This window comes from Polypterus senegalus, chromosome 3 (genome assembly GCF_016835505.1).
Source record: "Polypterus senegalus isolate Bchr_013 chromosome 3, ASM1683550v1, whole genome shotgun sequence".
NCBI classification, from domain to species: domain Eukaryota; kingdom Metazoa; phylum Chordata; class Cladistia; order Polypteriformes; family Polypteridae; genus Polypterus; species Polypterus senegalus.
In genome coordinates this window covers 245,277,611-245,295,354 of record NC_053156.1, presented here as the reverse complement: position 1 = coordinate 245,295,354, position 17,744 = coordinate 245,277,611, and positions in this window count along the sequence as shown.

The following is a 17,744-nucleotide window of genomic DNA, read 5'->3' as shown; positions in this document are numbered from 1 at the left end:
TGAGGTTCGATTCCTGAGAGGGGGTGCAGTGAGTGTGTATGCCTGACGAGCCCAGAATTAGGGCGAAACACGTGCCATGTACTCTTTGCATTATTTGACAGTAAAACTATTTCAATATATACAGTATATACACACATACATATATATCAGCGCTTCCTGATTCATTTTACACTCGCACCCCCTGTGACGGACGATTCCGATTTCGCACCCCCTTGGTTTGAGAAGTATGAAAAAATATGAGGTTAACGCAGAAAAACAGATCACCAATTGAAGCTTTATGAATAATGGATACTTTATTCGCCATCAATAATTGTTTTGGTAAAGCCATACTCAGTGTAATCCTCCTTCCTCCTTCCATTTTCTAATTTTTTCGCGACTAGCCATGATTAAATGAACGGTAAAAAAGTAAGAGCAAAGTGACGGTGATTAATTGAGGCAGGCAGGCGAGAGCACAACAGCACGCGGGCTCGATGTACTGTGCGTCAAGTCGATCTAAAATGCGCGATCAGATTCGAAAAAATATTGGATATTAGTAGGTTCTATTTAGCCGACAGAAATATCTTTGGTAGGAATGTAAGTTGAATTTAGTCTTTAAATTTTTATGGTGAAGAAAAATTTATGCAATGATGACTAAATTCAACTTACATTCCTACCAAACATATTTCTGTCGACTAAATAAAAATTACTCTAAATTTAAAATTTAAATAGAACTTGAACAGATACGATAGTTCATAATACCCATGCAGCACTAAGTGCATGTAAGAGCGGAAGTCATCCGTTTTAACAAGCAGCGTATTCCACTGATACGAAATAGCCAGCCCATTTAATTATTTAGGAATGGATAGATAAATTAAGATTTTGTACAAATAATGTTTTTCATTTTTCTTCCTCGATGGATTCTGGCACCCCCAGCAACAGCTACTCGCACCCCAAACTGTATATATATATGTATATACTGTATGTGTGTGTATATATGTAGATATGTATATATAAATATATATGTGGATGTATGTATGTGTGTGTGTATATATATATATATATATATGTGTGTATGTATATATATGTATATATATGTGTATGTTGTGGACTCAGACCCGGACACACACGGATGGACATCTTAAGTTCACCACACACACCCTTTATTTACAATTATTTACAATTAGTCACGTGCACTCCCCAGCGCCTCCTGCACCGTTCCCCCAAATGTCCAGGCCTCACAGTCCTTGTGCCTTTCTCCTGGCTGCCTCCAATCCTCTCTCCAGCTCCGTCTCTCTTCCACCCGACTTCCGCTCTCGACTGAAGGGAGGCGGCCCCTTAAATAGGAACCCGGATGGGCTCCAGCTGCTTCCCGGCACTCCTTCTTAGACACGCCCCAGTGTGGCGGAAGTGCCAGCTGCGCACCCGGAAGCCGTCCGGGTGTCCCCTGTCGTCTTCCCCCCAGCACTTCCTGGTGTGGCAGAAGTGCTGGGCTCCAGGGATATTCAGGCACCGGGGCGCCACCTGGCGGTGGCCCAGGGTCCCTACAGGGCTGGGCTTCCAAGCCCTTTACCCGAGGCCCCCAACATAACCAGGGTGGACGCCCCCTCACGGTCTGGAGGAGGTTCAAGCCCTCCTCCGGTCCTCCTGCCACAATATATATATATATATGTACATGTATATATATATGTATATATGTATGTATATATGTATATGTGTATATGTATATATATGTTTATATGTGTGTGTGTATATATATATATATGACAGCAACACTCATAACAGTGACAAAACAATTACATTGACAATCATGTTACGTTATTTTTAAAATGTTTCCTTTTCTTTTTCATTACTTCTTTAACACACTACTTCTCCGCTGCGAAGCGTGGGTATTTTGCTAGTAATAATATAATAACAATAATATTTTTATATAGCTTATATACACAAATACTCTTCCTAAATTAAAGAGAGACTTGGACAAGCTTTGCTGCAGTAGCTTCAGCAAGGAGAGGCTTTCAAATGTATGCAATGTATACTAAAAATGTAAAACTTTACAGAGTTTACAATAAAATGAATTCATACTTTTTTAGACATACAAAATCAAGGTAATATCATTGTGAATGATGATATAAAGCCCAGGTTACACAACAGATTTTTATTAAAGCAATAAAATGTGCAGTATGTTGTTACTTAAGTTAGTAACTGAGCTGAACATGAAGCTAAACTTCCAACAGGGTTCAGCCTTAGTCAGTACCTGTGAAAGACAGCATTTCCTGTCTTGAAAGCTGCTGTGTAGCATTTATCGGTTTTGCATGGTAAGTTTCCCACCCAGGTACTTTCCCCTTTAATGCTCATTCATGCCTTCCCCTTCAGTCATGGCAGTGCTCTGTTCTCTGGCCACTTTGATAAGACAGAAGAGCAGTCAAGCTGGCTGATTGTGAGAACCAAACTTCAAAACATATTGTCATTCTGCTTCACTTTTGGCCTTTTACTGGTTACTCACACAAAGTTCCCCTTCTTATTTGTCTATGACAGCTGCAGATATAATCTTTGTTTAGGCCTCTATGTGCCCAAAGTGACCAAATGAATTTCTGAAAGGCCTAATTTTACATTTTTTGAGAAAACACAAAATATTTATTTAATCAAAGACCAGTAATGTCATATTTGACTGTAAATTTAGAATTCACAATGACTTGAACTGACTAGGGGATTGGCAGGAACGTATTTCAACAGTCTTATTGTGAGGAAAGTACTTGTTTATGGTGCCTTCTCTTTTGAACACTCATCCCTTCACATTCTTTCTAGATGTGTCAAATATGTTTGAAAAAAATATGAAATAGGGCATTGTAAATGTAATAGACCCCACCCAACCCCCAACAGAGCTCTACAATACAATATAAAACTCAAATTAGACATGTAATTCCTCACTAATTATTAGCTGTCATTTTAAATTTTTGAAATGGCTTCATTATATATACAGTCAGCTTTCCTAAAATATGTACAAATTGAAACCAGCTGGAGCAGGAAAGATTGTCAGAATAAATGGGGGCATTAATGTGGCACATGAGATGGATATGTTGTTAAGTAGAAGTAGATCAGAATGGTCACAAAGAACAAACTCAGAAGGCCACTGTGAGTAGTCTCTGAAACTGCAAATTTATAACTTTTCAGTGGCCACAGAGTTAAAGAAGAAGGCTAGAAAGACACTAAAATAATTCTTTTAGGCTGCCAGCTGTTAACAGAGGTACCACATTTTCTATAGATGACACCTTGATGCTCAAGATCTAGGTAACAAATAAAGAAATATTTAGAAGCAACTGTCCATTTAAGTGTCAAGCTTAATAAAGGGATCTAAGGAACATTAACTATGTTGTAACCCTGGACTTTCCTAGGTACATCTCTGGCTCTGTCATGTAGTTCTGTGGATGACCCCTGAAGTTTTCTAAAGTTAGAGTTTAAAAGCCTAAGTCTAAAGTTGGAAGGTAAGTTGAAACAGGAGCTCAACATCTCAACTGCAAAAAAAGTACAGGTTCACAAGAATTATGGACATAGAGGGACTCTGAGGCCAAACTGTATGCCCTGGTCTGTGTGAAGTTTTCACAAATTATTCAGTGTCTGCTTGTATTTTCTCCAACCATTTCTGTATTTTCTTCCTGTATCTCAAAAGCAAGCAAGTTACTTGATTGGGGATTCTATATTGGTCCAGTGTGAGGTTGGTATTTCTCTCTCCAGAGCTGTTCCCAGACTACCTCCCTTTGATTCCACAATTGGCAGAGCGGAAACCCCTAAAAATGGACAGTGCTATGGGAAATGAATGGATGAATAGGGACTGGAGGGTGAATGGTAGTGCTGTGCAATTATAGTGTATCTTCATCTTTCGGCTGTTCCCGCTAGGGGTTGCCACAGCTGATCATCTTCGTCCATACCTTTCTGTCCTCTGCATCTTATTCTGTCACACCCATCACCTGCATGTCCTCACCACATCCATAAACCTTCACTTAGGCCTTCCTCTTTTCCTCTTCCCTGGCAGCTCTATCCTTAACATCCTTCTCCCAATATACTCATCATCTCTCCTTGCGAAATTTGCAAAAGACTATTTCTAAAACTGTTTGAACACTTTAAAATTCAAGAAAATGTAGAAAAGTGCAAAGTGCTGAACCTAAAGAAACGGAATATAAATCATAAATTTAAGACAGGAACACTGCCTTACAGGAAGCAACCTCTGAAAAGGAATTAGTGTTTTTTGTTGCTGCAACATTCTCATTGTCTATGCAACATACAGTAGCAATAAAGAGAACAAATAAAATATTAGGGTGTATTGTAAACAATATTAAATATAAATCAGGGGACATTATGCCAAGCCTATGTAATGGAGTACTAGGACCACATCTGGAGCATTGTGCACAGTTCTCGTCACCACACTGCAGAAAAACATAGCAGCATTTGAAGTGGTGCAGAGGACAGCAACCAAGTGCAACCCAGGAATAAAGTGTTTGATCTGATCTGACAGTCTGAGTGAATTAGATCTCTTCAGTCTTGAGCAGATGAGGCAGCATATGGACCTAATTTAGGTCTTCCAAATTCTCAAAGTCACTGACAAACTAAACAGTGAAACTCAAAATAGGGAGTCAAGTGAAAATTAGCAGGTAGTACATCTAAGAATGAAGTCGGGAAGGAATTCTTAACTGTTTTGAGATGATAAGATCACAAGGACCTAAATATAGTCAGACAGGGAGAGAATGTAACCAAATAGACAAAAAAACATAGAGGACAATGTTAAAGGGCAAAACCAAAAGCAAAGAAGTCTTGAAAAAGAATCAAAAGTCACAATCCAAAACCAAACATCACTACTCCTTTTTTAAACTAAGCTGCCAAGAAAGCACAAAGATGTCTTTCTTTTTTCCACCAAAGGAAAACTCTGTGTGTTGATACTGTCCTGTTTATATGTAAGCTGCCATTACATCATCAACATAGCAGATTTGGTCACATGAAGACAAGAAACATTAGGTTAATGAAGCTTAGCAGTACTAAAATGACACAGAAAACAAGAATAAATAACACATTCAAATGCTCCAAAAATAATAAAATGGGTTAAATAAAAATGTGTATACAACTGCCAAAATAACCCAAAAATAAATCAAAACGAAACCACAGTCATAGCAAGAACAAACTATAGAGTCATGTACGATAGTTGAAGTAGAAATCTTTAAAAAGTATCTCTGAATTAGCTAACCAAATGAGCTTGATTAACTGAATGGTCTCCTCTTGTATGTTATAATGTAGTTGCATTTTTAAAAGTGCTCCAATATGACAGTAATCTGGGTTTAGGTGAGCAATGGGAGGCAGAATAATTTACTGTCTTTTATTTTCTTTTACATAGTGCTGTTGTCTAGATGTCATGGATAATTGTCATATAACCTCTAATAAAAAAAAGGCAGAGTGGTGGCTCTGTGGCCCAGCATCTGCACTGGTATCTAGAAAGTTGTCGAAAGGGTTCCTATTCCGTTGAAGCCCTTTAGCAAGGCCTTTAACCTGTAAATTGCACCTTGGGCACTGTACAATGGCTGACCCTGCACTCTGACCCCCCAAAGGTCATGTGAAAAGTCAATCTCTCCTTGGGGATTAGTGAAGTATATCAAAATGAAAAATCCTTGATTAGGTAGATTCAAGAAATGAGGTTTGTATTGACTGCTGGGGGATAATGTGCAGCATGAAATACAAAAACTTAAATTGGGCTAAATCTATTGTATTCAGCAGGGGAGTAAAACAATATGGGTGTAATATATGCAAGGTATTTGACATAAGCAGCCTCAAAGTTTGATGAGAGTTTATTGAACTGTTCTTTTCCTTACTAAGACCCGAACAAACTAGCGCTTTACTGGTAATCATGGATTGACATAAACCATGAAATGTAAGGATCAAAATTAAAATTGAAGTTTAATTCTATAAGAAAATCAAGAAAACTCTTAATCGTAGACACCCAAGCTGTATTACTGATAATTAGACTCTGTATAAAGCAGTGGATGCACTGGTTGAAGTGATAAAAGACACGAGGATGGTGATAAGACGCCTGGTGGTGTAAAATTATATTCTGTGAGCTAGTTCATGTCCCAGAGGTGTAGAAGAAAGGCACAGATTCCACACTGCTTCTGGAGGTCTGTGCCAATATACCTGTGGGGGGCAAGAATGCCAGTCACAGTCGTTGTGAGAGGTGCAGAGAGGCTGTTACCCTAAAAGGAGAGTGTGGGCACCAAGGGAGAACCAGCAGCCATTCAGAGAACCTTGAGATCATTTCAGATATTACTCAGTGTGCTCCCCAGGGCGATATAGCTCAAGCCCTGATTGATGAAAGAGCTATGAAGAGCAGCCACATGAGTGAGGGATGTGTTTCATTTCACCTAGTGGGGAGCAGCAGTGCAGCCAATCAGAAAACATAATTTAGCTGATGTTTTGGTACAAACTCCAGCTGTGGCACCCACAGGCCTACCCACTATAAACACTGAAGTAAGTAAGTAAGTAATTCAGTAGCAGAGGATGTGGACAATGATAATAATGCAGACTGGCAAATGCCCACATCTAATGTAAAGGGGGTGATTGATGGGTCAGAAGTCCCTAATATTAGTGGGTCAGGGTCAAGTGTGTGTCTAATTAGTGCTAATTTTCAAATGAGTGTCATGATCCTTCTCAATCATCCAACAAAGAAACACACTAGGCAAACACTGGGAACTATAACTGTTACTCTTCAGCTGGGCATCGAGTCACGGTAGCGTATATTTTATGTACTTAGGAAGGCCACCCCAGCAGTGATTCTGAACCCGGATTTTCTCTTGTAGATGCATGCCCTTTTGGACATTAATTAGGCTGGAATACAACTGTAAGATGTGTGACTTGTGGGATACCTGGAGCCCAACTTTACTGTCTCATCTTGTATGGTGGTGGACCATACTGTCACCCCAGTGATAAATGGACTGACTAGTGCCTGGACTTTAAATCCTATCAAAAATAACATGTTCTCAATACAGGGGATGCAAATACACACTGTAAAACATCACATAAGAAAAGGGGACCATAGGCCTTTTAGACAGCATACATATTATGTATCACCTGAAAAATGAGTTTAAATAGAAACACAAGTGACATATCTTCTGGCTGAAGGAATTATTAGGAGAGCTGTAGCCATTAAACTGTCCCAGTAGTGTTAGCAAAATTAATCTGGCATATTCTGCATTGATTACAGGCCCTTGGGTAGATGATACACTGGATGCACTGGCTGGCTCTGTTTGGTATAGCACCTTCAATTTCACAAACAATAACTAACAGGTAGAAGTGGCTGAGGAGGATAGGGGGAAAACCGCTTTTACCACAGGAAGTGGTCTTTACCAACTCCCCAGCTATATTTTAAAGAATGATGGAGCTGGTTCTTGGGGACTCATATGGCATATTTGCATGGTGTATCTTAATTATTTCTGATGTACAATCCTACATTTCAGGAACATTTGTCCATGTGGAAAGAGATATTCTTGAGAATTCAGGTTGCAGGCCTGAAACTGAGCTGCAAGATATCTCATTTTGTCAGTGATCGTGTGGTGTTTCTGGGCCACATTGCATCTCCAAAAAACACAAAAAAAGTAATAAACAGGACAACTCCATCATCTTCCTGAGGTGTTGGAGCATTTGCTGAGCTATATTCTCAGTATAGGTCTCTTGTAAAAAAGTTTGAAGATATGCGTTATGTGAAAAATGTGCCCATGATCTGCTCAATTGGGTCATTGAACACAAAGGTAACCATCATCACATTAATGCTCATGCACTGTCCCAGAGACCTAAATGCCCTGTTCCAAATACACTGAGACAGGGGCCAAAGCTGCCATAGTAGGGATTAATACAGTAGAAACAATACCAAGAGACCCAAGTGCTAACTATTCTTCATCTGACATGGTTTCAGAAGTAATAACAGTTGAGACTGTTAAGGGTGGCCCTAGCAGCCTGCTACCTGTATCTATGCTATGCCATGATGCCTCTGTCATTAGGGTCCTACAGCAGGCTGACCTGAATATTAAAAAAAACATGCTAAACTAGCTGATGGTGACAGGAAGGCCTCCACATGGAAGACCAAAAAGAGTGGGCAGTTTCCTTAGTGTAATTTACAGTCACAGAGGAACCAAAATAGGCCTGAAGGGGAAATCAAAAACATTTAGACTGAAATGGCATTTTCTGAAATAAACACATTACAGCAGTCCAACAGGCATTGATTTCTACACACTGAATGCTGAGCCTAAATTGGTCGATGAGTAATTTTACCTAATAAAAAAGAGAAAATCCGACTCTTTAACTCAAAATGAAGGATTTTCTTCCTCTACTTCATATTTACTAACAGCACATACAGTGCATCCGGAAAGTATTCACAGCGCATCACTTTTTCCACATTTTGTTATGTTACAGCCTTATTCTAAAATGGATTTTTTTTCCTTAGAATTCTACACACAACACCCCATAATGACAACGTGAAAAAAGTTTACTTGAGATTTTGGCAAATTTATTAAAATAAAAAAATTAAAAAGCACATGTACATAAGTATTCACAGCCTTTGCCATGAAGCTCAAATTGAGCTCAGGTGCATCCTGTTTCCCCTGATCATCCTTGAGATGTTTCTGCAACTTAATTGGAGTCCCCTGTGGTAAATTCAGTTGATTGGACATGATTTGGAAAGGCACACACCTGTCTATATAAGGTCCACAGTTGACAGTTCATGTCAGAGCACAAACCAAGCATGAAGTCAAACGAATTGTCTGTAGACCTCCGAGACAGGATTGTCTCGAAGCATAAATCTGGGGAAGGTTACTGAAATATTTCTGCTGTTTTGAAGGTCCCAATGAGCACAGTGGCCTCCATCATCTGTAAGTGGAAGAAGTTTGAAACCACCAGGACTCTTCCTAGAGCTGGCCAGCCATCTAAACTGGGCAATCGGGGGAGAAGGGCCTTAGTCGGGGAGGTGACCAAGAACCTGACGGTCACTCTGTCAGAGCTCCAGAGGTCCTCTGTTGAGAGAGGAGAACTTTCCAGAAGGACAACCATCTCTGCAGCAATCCACCAATCAGGTCTGTATGGCAGAGTGGCCAGACGGAAGCCACTCCTTGGTAAAAGGCCCATGGCAGCCCGCCTGGAGTTTGCCAAAAGGCACCTGAAGGACTCTCAGACCATGAGAAACAAAATTCTCATGGTCTGATGAGACAAAGATTGAACTCTTTGGAGTGAATGCCAGGCGTAACGTTAGGAGGAAACCAGGCACCGCTCATCACCAAGCCAATACCATCCCTACAGTGAAGCACGGTGGTGGCAGCATCATGCTGTGGGGATGTTTTTCAGCAGCAGGAACTGGGAGACTAGTCAGAATAAAGGGAAAGATGACTGCAGCAATGTACAGAGACATCCTGGATGAAAACCTGCTCCAGAGCGTTCTTGACCTCAGATTGGGGCGACAGTTCATCTTTCAGCAGGACAACGACCCTAAGCACACAGCCAAGATATCAAAGGAGTGGCTTCAGGACAACTCTGTGAATGTCCTTGAGTGCCCCAGCCAGAGCCCAGACTTGAATCCGATTGAACATCTCTGGAGAGATCTTAAAATGGCTGTGCACTGACGCTTCCCATCCAACCTTATGGAGCTTGAGAGGTGCTGCAAAGAGGAATGGGCGAAACTGGCCAAGGATAGGTGTGCCAAGCTTGTGGCATCATATTCAAAAAGACTTGAGGCTGTAATTGCTGCCAAAGGTGCATCGACAAAGCATTGAGCAAAGGCTGTGAATACTTATGTACATGTGATTTCTCATTTTTTTTATTTTTAATACGTTTGCAAAAACCTCAAGTAAACTTTTTTCATGTTGTCATTATGGGGTGTTGTGTGTAGAATTCTGAGGAAAAAATTAATTTAATCCATTCTGGAATAAGGCTGTAACATAACAAAATGTGGAAAAAGTGATGCGCTGTGAATACTTTCCAATTGCCCTGTATTTCCCTTAACTCTGGATGTGAAGGCACAATGGTCGTTACTCTGGTGAATTAAGTTAGCATCATGATTCCCACCTCCAAGACTGAGTGGAACAAAAAAAATTTTTTTTTTTTTTTTTGCATGCGCCCATGCTGCCCTGATATCATGCCAGCGCATTTTTGGAATTGCATGGGCACTGATCGGTTCTTTATTGCCCATTTGCGGGGAGTAAGGGCATCCTCCATTTGCAAGGTGCACCTGCTGCTTGCTGCACAGGGAGGAGAGGGGCGGGGCAGCGGGGGATTCACACCCATATATGCGAGAAGTGAGCGCGAGGGCCCTCGGTGCGTCTGCTTGCTGCTGCTGTGCTAAAGTCTCACACACAACCTGTCAAAAGGGGAGGGGGCCAGTGTGCTTCCAAATTAAGCACTTTTCATTCATAATATTGTCAATCCAAGCCCATTTTGTCACAATTAATTTTTCCTTGGTGGTGCAAAATTGCAGAAAAAAAACCCTATACAAACCGAATCTGCGCACTAAGGTGAAGGTCTATTAGTTTACGTTGTGGTGATTCTTGGGTTGGGGGATGGGTGTTGATGCTGGAGTGCAAAATTAACACCGATGGAAGAAGGACAAGAAAAGGTCAAAGCCAACACAAGATAAAGATAAGTAGATGTGTCATTGGATAATGGCAGGTATTATGCATGACATGTATCCTGAAACAAGATAACATTAATTAGTAGGGATAGGGAAAACTTCTGTTTACGTTTGTTAGCCACTTCGCTATGATAGTAAACAGTAGACAGACAGTAGACACTGATGTGGCTTATTGAATCTTTTGGACCGTGTTCAGCCTAATATTAATTAGCCATTAATTGGAAGAGGTGTATTGTTGATTTGTCTCCTATTCTCAATGTATGATGAATTATAATGGCTGTTTGTTAGCCGTTTGCATACTATGCTACGCTAAAACCGGACGATAGTATTCTGTTGTAGTCTAGCTGACTTAGCAAAAAAAATTCCCTTACACTATTAGGCTACATTATTTAGGAAAGTTATCTTACTGTAATTATAGAGTAATGCATTAGTTCCAAACACTGATTTTGTGATAGCCTATTCAATAAAATGCTTGTTATACATATAATTCTGAATATTTGATAAATTGGGCAAAATTATATGTTTGTTTTAATTATGAAAATGATGCATGCATGTGTCAGAGTTTTATATTGGGTTTCTATTCAGGGGCACTTCTGAAATATTTTGGAGCACCCTCTGCCACTGCCACTGCCCAAGATGAGGTGCCGTCCACCTCTTCAGCCACATGTGTCTCCACAAATGTCTGATCCCGAGGATGAAGACCCAATTGTGGCCACTTCAGGCATGATTGTGTGTAGCCTGAGTGTGTGTGTTGCATAATATTTTGCAAAGACTGTTCCGCCAATATAAATGCTGTGTATTCCAAATAATTTGTGTATACTAATGCAAATGTATGCTCATAGAAATGCCTGGAGCTGAACCCCCTGAGGATGAGACCCTGCCTACGGACCCTGCAAACTGGCCTTCAGATATCACTGACAGCATTCGAATACAGCTGGTTTGCAAAGGACCAAGTCAGGTAGCACCTGACTTTGTTTTCCCTAGAAATGAGGGTGATGGAAGAAGTTGCCACCACCAGTATTTTAAGAAAGTACAAGTTAGCGGTGAAAAGATGCCTAGAAGCTGGCTAGTATATTCTGAGAAAAACAACAGCCTTTTTTGCTTCTGCTGGAAGCTGTTTTCTAAAAGACACATCAGTATAACAAGTTCTGGACTGACAGATTGGAAGCATGCCAGTGCTCTTCTCACCTCACATGACAATAGTCCTGAACACCATAACTCCTTGAAAGCATGGAAAGAACTGGTAGTGAGGATTAAAAAAAGGTGAAACAATTGACAAACAAGAGATGGCACTTCTACAGACTGAGAAAATAAGATGGAGAGCGGTGCTGACTCGTCTCACTGCTATCATTCAGTCTCTCGCAATAAGAAATTTAGCACTAAGGGGACACACAGAAATATTGTTTTCTCCATCAAATGGCAATTTTCTAAAAGAAGTTGAACTCATGGCAAGGTTTGATCCCATAATGCAAGAGCACATTAATTGTGTCCAGAAAGGTACTTGCAGTCACACCAACTATCTCGGTCACCATGTATAAAACAAACTCATTGATTTGTTGAGTAGCAAGATCACTTCGACAATGGTTGATGATATCAAGCTGGCAAAGTTTTTCTCCATAATTCTAGATTGCACTCCAGATATTAGTCACACTGAACAGCTGTCAGTTTTGATTCGAATTGTGTGATTACAAGAGAAGCCCCATATTAAGGAATATTTTATGGGTTTTTTGGAAGCTGATGAATCCACAGGGAAACATTTCGCATCCATGATTTTAAACAGGCTGGAAGAGCTGAAAATTCCCTTTGAGGACTGCATAGGTCAGTAATATGACAATGGGGCCAACATGAGGGGAAAAACAAGGGCATTCAAGCCAGGCTCCTGGAACTGAATCCTAGAGCTCTCTTTTTCCCTGTGAAGCTCATGCACTGAATTTGGTTGTGGCTGATGCTACAAAGGGAACTATTGATGCCACAAGTTACTTTGGGATTTTACAAAAACTTTACAATTTGTTTTCAGCCTCCACTCAGAGATGGGCCATCCTGAAAAAAACATGCTAACATTACACTGAAGATGTGGTCTAAAACAAGGTGGGAAAGTAAGATCAACAGCGTTGAGCCCCTGAGGTACCAAGCATCTGCAGTGAGAGAGGTTTTGATTGAGGAGAGAGACCACACCAAAGACTCAGTCATAAAGATTGAGGCCCAGTCTTTCTCTGAGGAGGTGGGATTATACAGATTCAGCATTTGTACAGTGGTGTGGTATGACATCCTGAACCAAACCCACCATGTGAGCAAGCTCATGCAGTCTCCCAACATACATGTGGATGTAGCGGTCAATCTCCTCAAAAAGACAGAGAGAGGTCTCTGCAACTACAGGGCAACAGGCTTTGCATCTGCACAAATTTCAGCCAAGGATATGTGTGAGGACATGAACGTAGAGGCTGTTTGTAACAGAAAAGACTGAGATCTACAAAGCGACACTTCTCTTACGAATCATTTGATGAGCCATTGAGTGATGCCCTAAAGAAGCTGGAGGTGACCTTTCTTGATGTTGTTGTTGATGCTGCAGTGTCTTCCATCCAAGAGAGATTCACCACATTGGAAAATGTGGGAGAGGAATTTGGAGTACTGACACATTTTCCAAATCTCTCAAAGGATGACCTCACTGAACAGTGTAATGCCCTCAGTGCTACTTTGCTTTTTCAGGACCAATCAGACTTGGATGCCAGAGAGCTTGCACAGAAGATTAAGAATTTGCCTGACTTACCATCAAAATCTATTACCTCTCTTGAGCTGCTTAACTTTGTGCATGACAGTGAACTCTCAGAAATATACCCAAATTTGTGGCCTACTCTGAGAATTGCAGTTACTCTACCTGTAACTGTGGCTTCAGCTGAGAGGAGCTTTTCAAAGCTGAAACTTGTGAAGACATATCTGATGTCCACTATGTCTCAGGAACGCCCCACTTGCCTTGCCATCATCAGCATCAATCATGCAATTGCTGACCAGATTTCATATGATATTACTGATGACTTTGCATCAAGGAAGGCAAGAAAGGTCCTGATTTAGATGACAATTATTTCATATCAGTTTGTGTTGTGCGAAGTGCAATCATGTTAATTGTGCAAATTAGGAATGTCTTATTTTAATTGTATCTGCCTTTTATACTTATTTAATATAATAATTGTTATATGGATGTCTTATTTTGACTTCTGTGTGTGTTTGTTTTATATTTAAAGTTGTATTTCTTCCAATTTATATGTAAGTTATTATGTTTTTTTATATGTTTATCTGGTTAAATTCAGTATGGTTCCAACAGCAGTTTTTACAATAAAATATGTTAATGTACAATCCTTAATATGTTTTATGTGTCTGTATGTCGCCAGAGCGGGTGTTTGCCCAGGGCACCAAACAGGCTAGGACCGCCCCTGCTTACGGTTCTGGAGCTGTTGAAGGGTTTAAGTCAGTCGATGATGTTAGTCCTGGAAAGTACGCCCCACCAAACCAACATTCCAAAAACCAACCAAACTTACTGTTATCTGCTTGAACCAACACCGACTTACTATACTTGGCAGTCCAGCGGCGTCACTGACGCATTCGAACATTCTTAGCCAGTCATGCAATACTGTGTCTGCGTTTGCCATGTTATGTTCTAACTACAGAGGCAGAGTCCCATTGCATGATTCTAACTTGTATTGAGTCAAGGTATTGACGCGAAAACCATACATACGGGGTATTGATGGGAACACCATTGTTACGACCTACTCTAGACTTTTGGTTTTTATATTCTAATTTGATATTTACCTTAATTGGGTCCTGCCCTAATTACCCATTTAAGTTGCTTATTTAACTCACCTGGGTCATGGGTGGGTGTAGGTTTTATAAATTAAGCTTCTTTGGGTTTGAGGTCAGAGAGAGAGAGGAGAAGGATAGAGCAAGGTAAGGAGAGTTAGGGTTAGGGTTGGGTGGTCAGGCTTTGAGTTTTTGGTTACTTATTAAAGGAATATAACTGTAAACTAGCCTTCTAAGTAATGCAAATAGTTTGTATCCTGCTGTAAACTTTGTGAAGTTAGGTAGCTATGTTAGTGTGGTTCTCCTGCCTTGCTTGTTTTGTGTAATTTTCTCCATATTTTGTGTGTTGTGTTTTTTTTTTTTGACAATAAATGGAGCCTGTTTTTATTTAGCTTTTTGTGCTTTTTCTCCCCGTCTCTCACTTGTGTACGACCTATTTACATATCCCTAGACTTTTTGGTATGCCGTAACAACCATACATACGGATAGTATCATATTATATATAAGGAACTAGAGGGCAAAGAACTAGAGGGTAAATATTATCTGGTCCTGGAAATTTCTTTAATCTCAGCCTATTTAATCTGAGCAGTACTTCTCCCTGTACACTTTCCAAATCAATCAGTACCTACTTAGTAGTCCTTTTTACCCCATGAAGGTTATCTCCTTCCTCAGAAGATCTGAGAAAAATTATTATTTAGAGCATCCACTATTTCACTGTCTATATTTTTTAATTCTCCTTTACTATTCCTGATGAACTTCACCTCCTTCCTGACTGATCATTTACTACTAAAATACTGAAACAATCCCTTTCGGATGTCTTTTGCTTTATCTGCTATAGTTCTCTCTAACTGTCTTTTAGCCTCCCTAATAACCTTCTTAATGGTTGACCTCATGCTCTACAATTCACATTATTAGTCTTACACTCCTTATACAGCTGTTTTTTTCCTTTGCAGCTTGTTTTTGGACTTTTTATTAACTTAATTAATTTCCTATTAATTCTAAATTTAGGTATGTACCTGTCCTGCATTCCATGTAAAACTGCTCCTTGACTGTCTCAACACTCAACACTTATCCTCCTTAGACTTTGCCGCATCTGCTCAATATTTGCCCCACCAAAGTTAAACTTAACAGTTCTGTTTTTTGCATCCACACTCTAAATCTAGACAGGGTTCACCCCATGCGGGTGCTTTAACATACTGTGTTATAAAATAGTCACTGATTACTTTTAAAAACTCCTACTCTTGTTTTCTGCTGGGTAAAGGAAAAAACCCCTTTTAAAAAAAGCAGTGCACACTTTTGTATATAAACAAACAACTACCCAGAAGATGATTACGCCCTAGTAACATTTAGTGTTTCAAACCAGTTTAATCCAGCTCAGGTCACAGGTCTATCTATCCCAGCAGCATCAGACCTAGACAGTGTGCCAGGTCTTTAAACCTTATTTGTTTTCTACATATATTACAATATTGTTATTTCAACCTGCATATATTATCAGTTCTAAACAACTTAGCTTTGAAGGTGCCGTGCGAAGATTTCCCTTTTATAAAGTGCTAATGTGTGTTCACTGACTTAATGCTGTAAAATAAAATAATTATTTAGGGAAGCTCACTACTGTTTCAAGGGATCAATCTCACCACTTATAAGCGGTAAAGTGGGGCCCATGGCAATTGCATGGTTGTTTTTTCACAATGCTTTATTATTAACATGTGTCTATTTGACATCAGCATTAAAAGGTTAATGGTTGTGTCATTCATAAAACTCCATAAATCTTATTTAAGAATATTGACATTTTATGTAGTTTATGTTTGATGTACCTCACTGACCACCTAATCATAGCATTGGAGCTATTATTACAGACTTGAAAACAAATCTATATATAAGGACTGTACTTTTTCTATCACTTGTATACCTGTGTTATATAAGTGTGTATTGATTAATTCTTATCCACTCTTTTTGGTAAGTCACTTATTCATTCTTATTCTTATCTAATTTATTTGTTTGCTTTGTTTTGTAACTTTTCCTTTGATGTCTTGTAAAGCACTCTGAGCTATGTTCTTTGCATAACAATGAACTATACAAACAAATATTGTTGCTGATGGTCTTTGTAAAATTGGATTTAATTTAATTTCACATAAGAAGGAGCCAAGCTAATTTTTTTGCAATAAGGCCAGGGAAGTTCTTCTTATGCCACTGCCAGGGATACACATTAATTGTTTCCTTTAGTCAACTAATAATACAAGTGAAATAAGAATGCAGCTCTGTAACATATGATTGGTGAAATATTTGAAAAATTACAGACATTGCATGCAGAAAAAGATTGTGATCAATTATATAAAGAAAAAAGCATTCACCAGACACACCTAAAGTGAAAAATAAACCTGAGTCAAGCAGAGATCGTTCTCATTTGGGCTTCGTAAATATCCATCTCTGCAGTTGCTCATCCTGAATGGACATAAGCGGATGCCTTTTGGGTACAAGATGGCCTGATATGTGGTGTTTCAGAATGATATTTTCCTGGAAATGTTTTTCATGCTGACTGATTTCACTATTGATTGTGTTTTCATTGGTTTTTCTCCAGCTGCCCCATGACTACGAAAATGATAAGAAGAGATGTACATCTGCAACGCTGCAATATCTGATCACAGTGTTTTAGAGCTAGCACATTAGCTTTATAAATGGACGAGGTATTCAAAAAGAAAGGCACTATATGACATTTAAATTAATGCAGATTTGAAACAGAAAACACTGTTTGAATACTGTCTATGCTCTTGTTTATTGCATAGTTTTTACCAGACTTCTTCACCCTGTAAACAGCAATTCATAAGCAAGTCAAACATGGCAGGCTGCCATTGCATGATCAGATAGCCAAAAAGCACAAGAGGAGGTCCACTTTGTAGTTTATAAGATGTCATATGCACTTATATTTTTATCAGCATGGCCCTCTCAATCTACTTTCTACTAACTAGACACATGCTGTGATGAAATTTCCACAGAATTTGAGGGAGATGATTTTTAGGAGGTAAACATCTCACACACCTGCACTCATACTCCATCTTGTTCTTACATAATAAATCATAACAGGACACACTTGTTAGTGTTTCTCATTCACAGCCCAAGTTTAAGTGACACCCCTGTCATTTTTTCCCAGTGAGCATTCACCAGATTTCCACCAGGATCCCAAAGATGCACATGTTTGAATAAATTGTTCACACAAAATGCCCAGTGTGAGTGATTATAGGAGTGTGTGTGTAACTGTGCCTTGTGGTTAATGATTATCTTGCACCTGATGCTGCCAGCTTTCAAAATCTATGCAATAAAAAAAAATAAAATC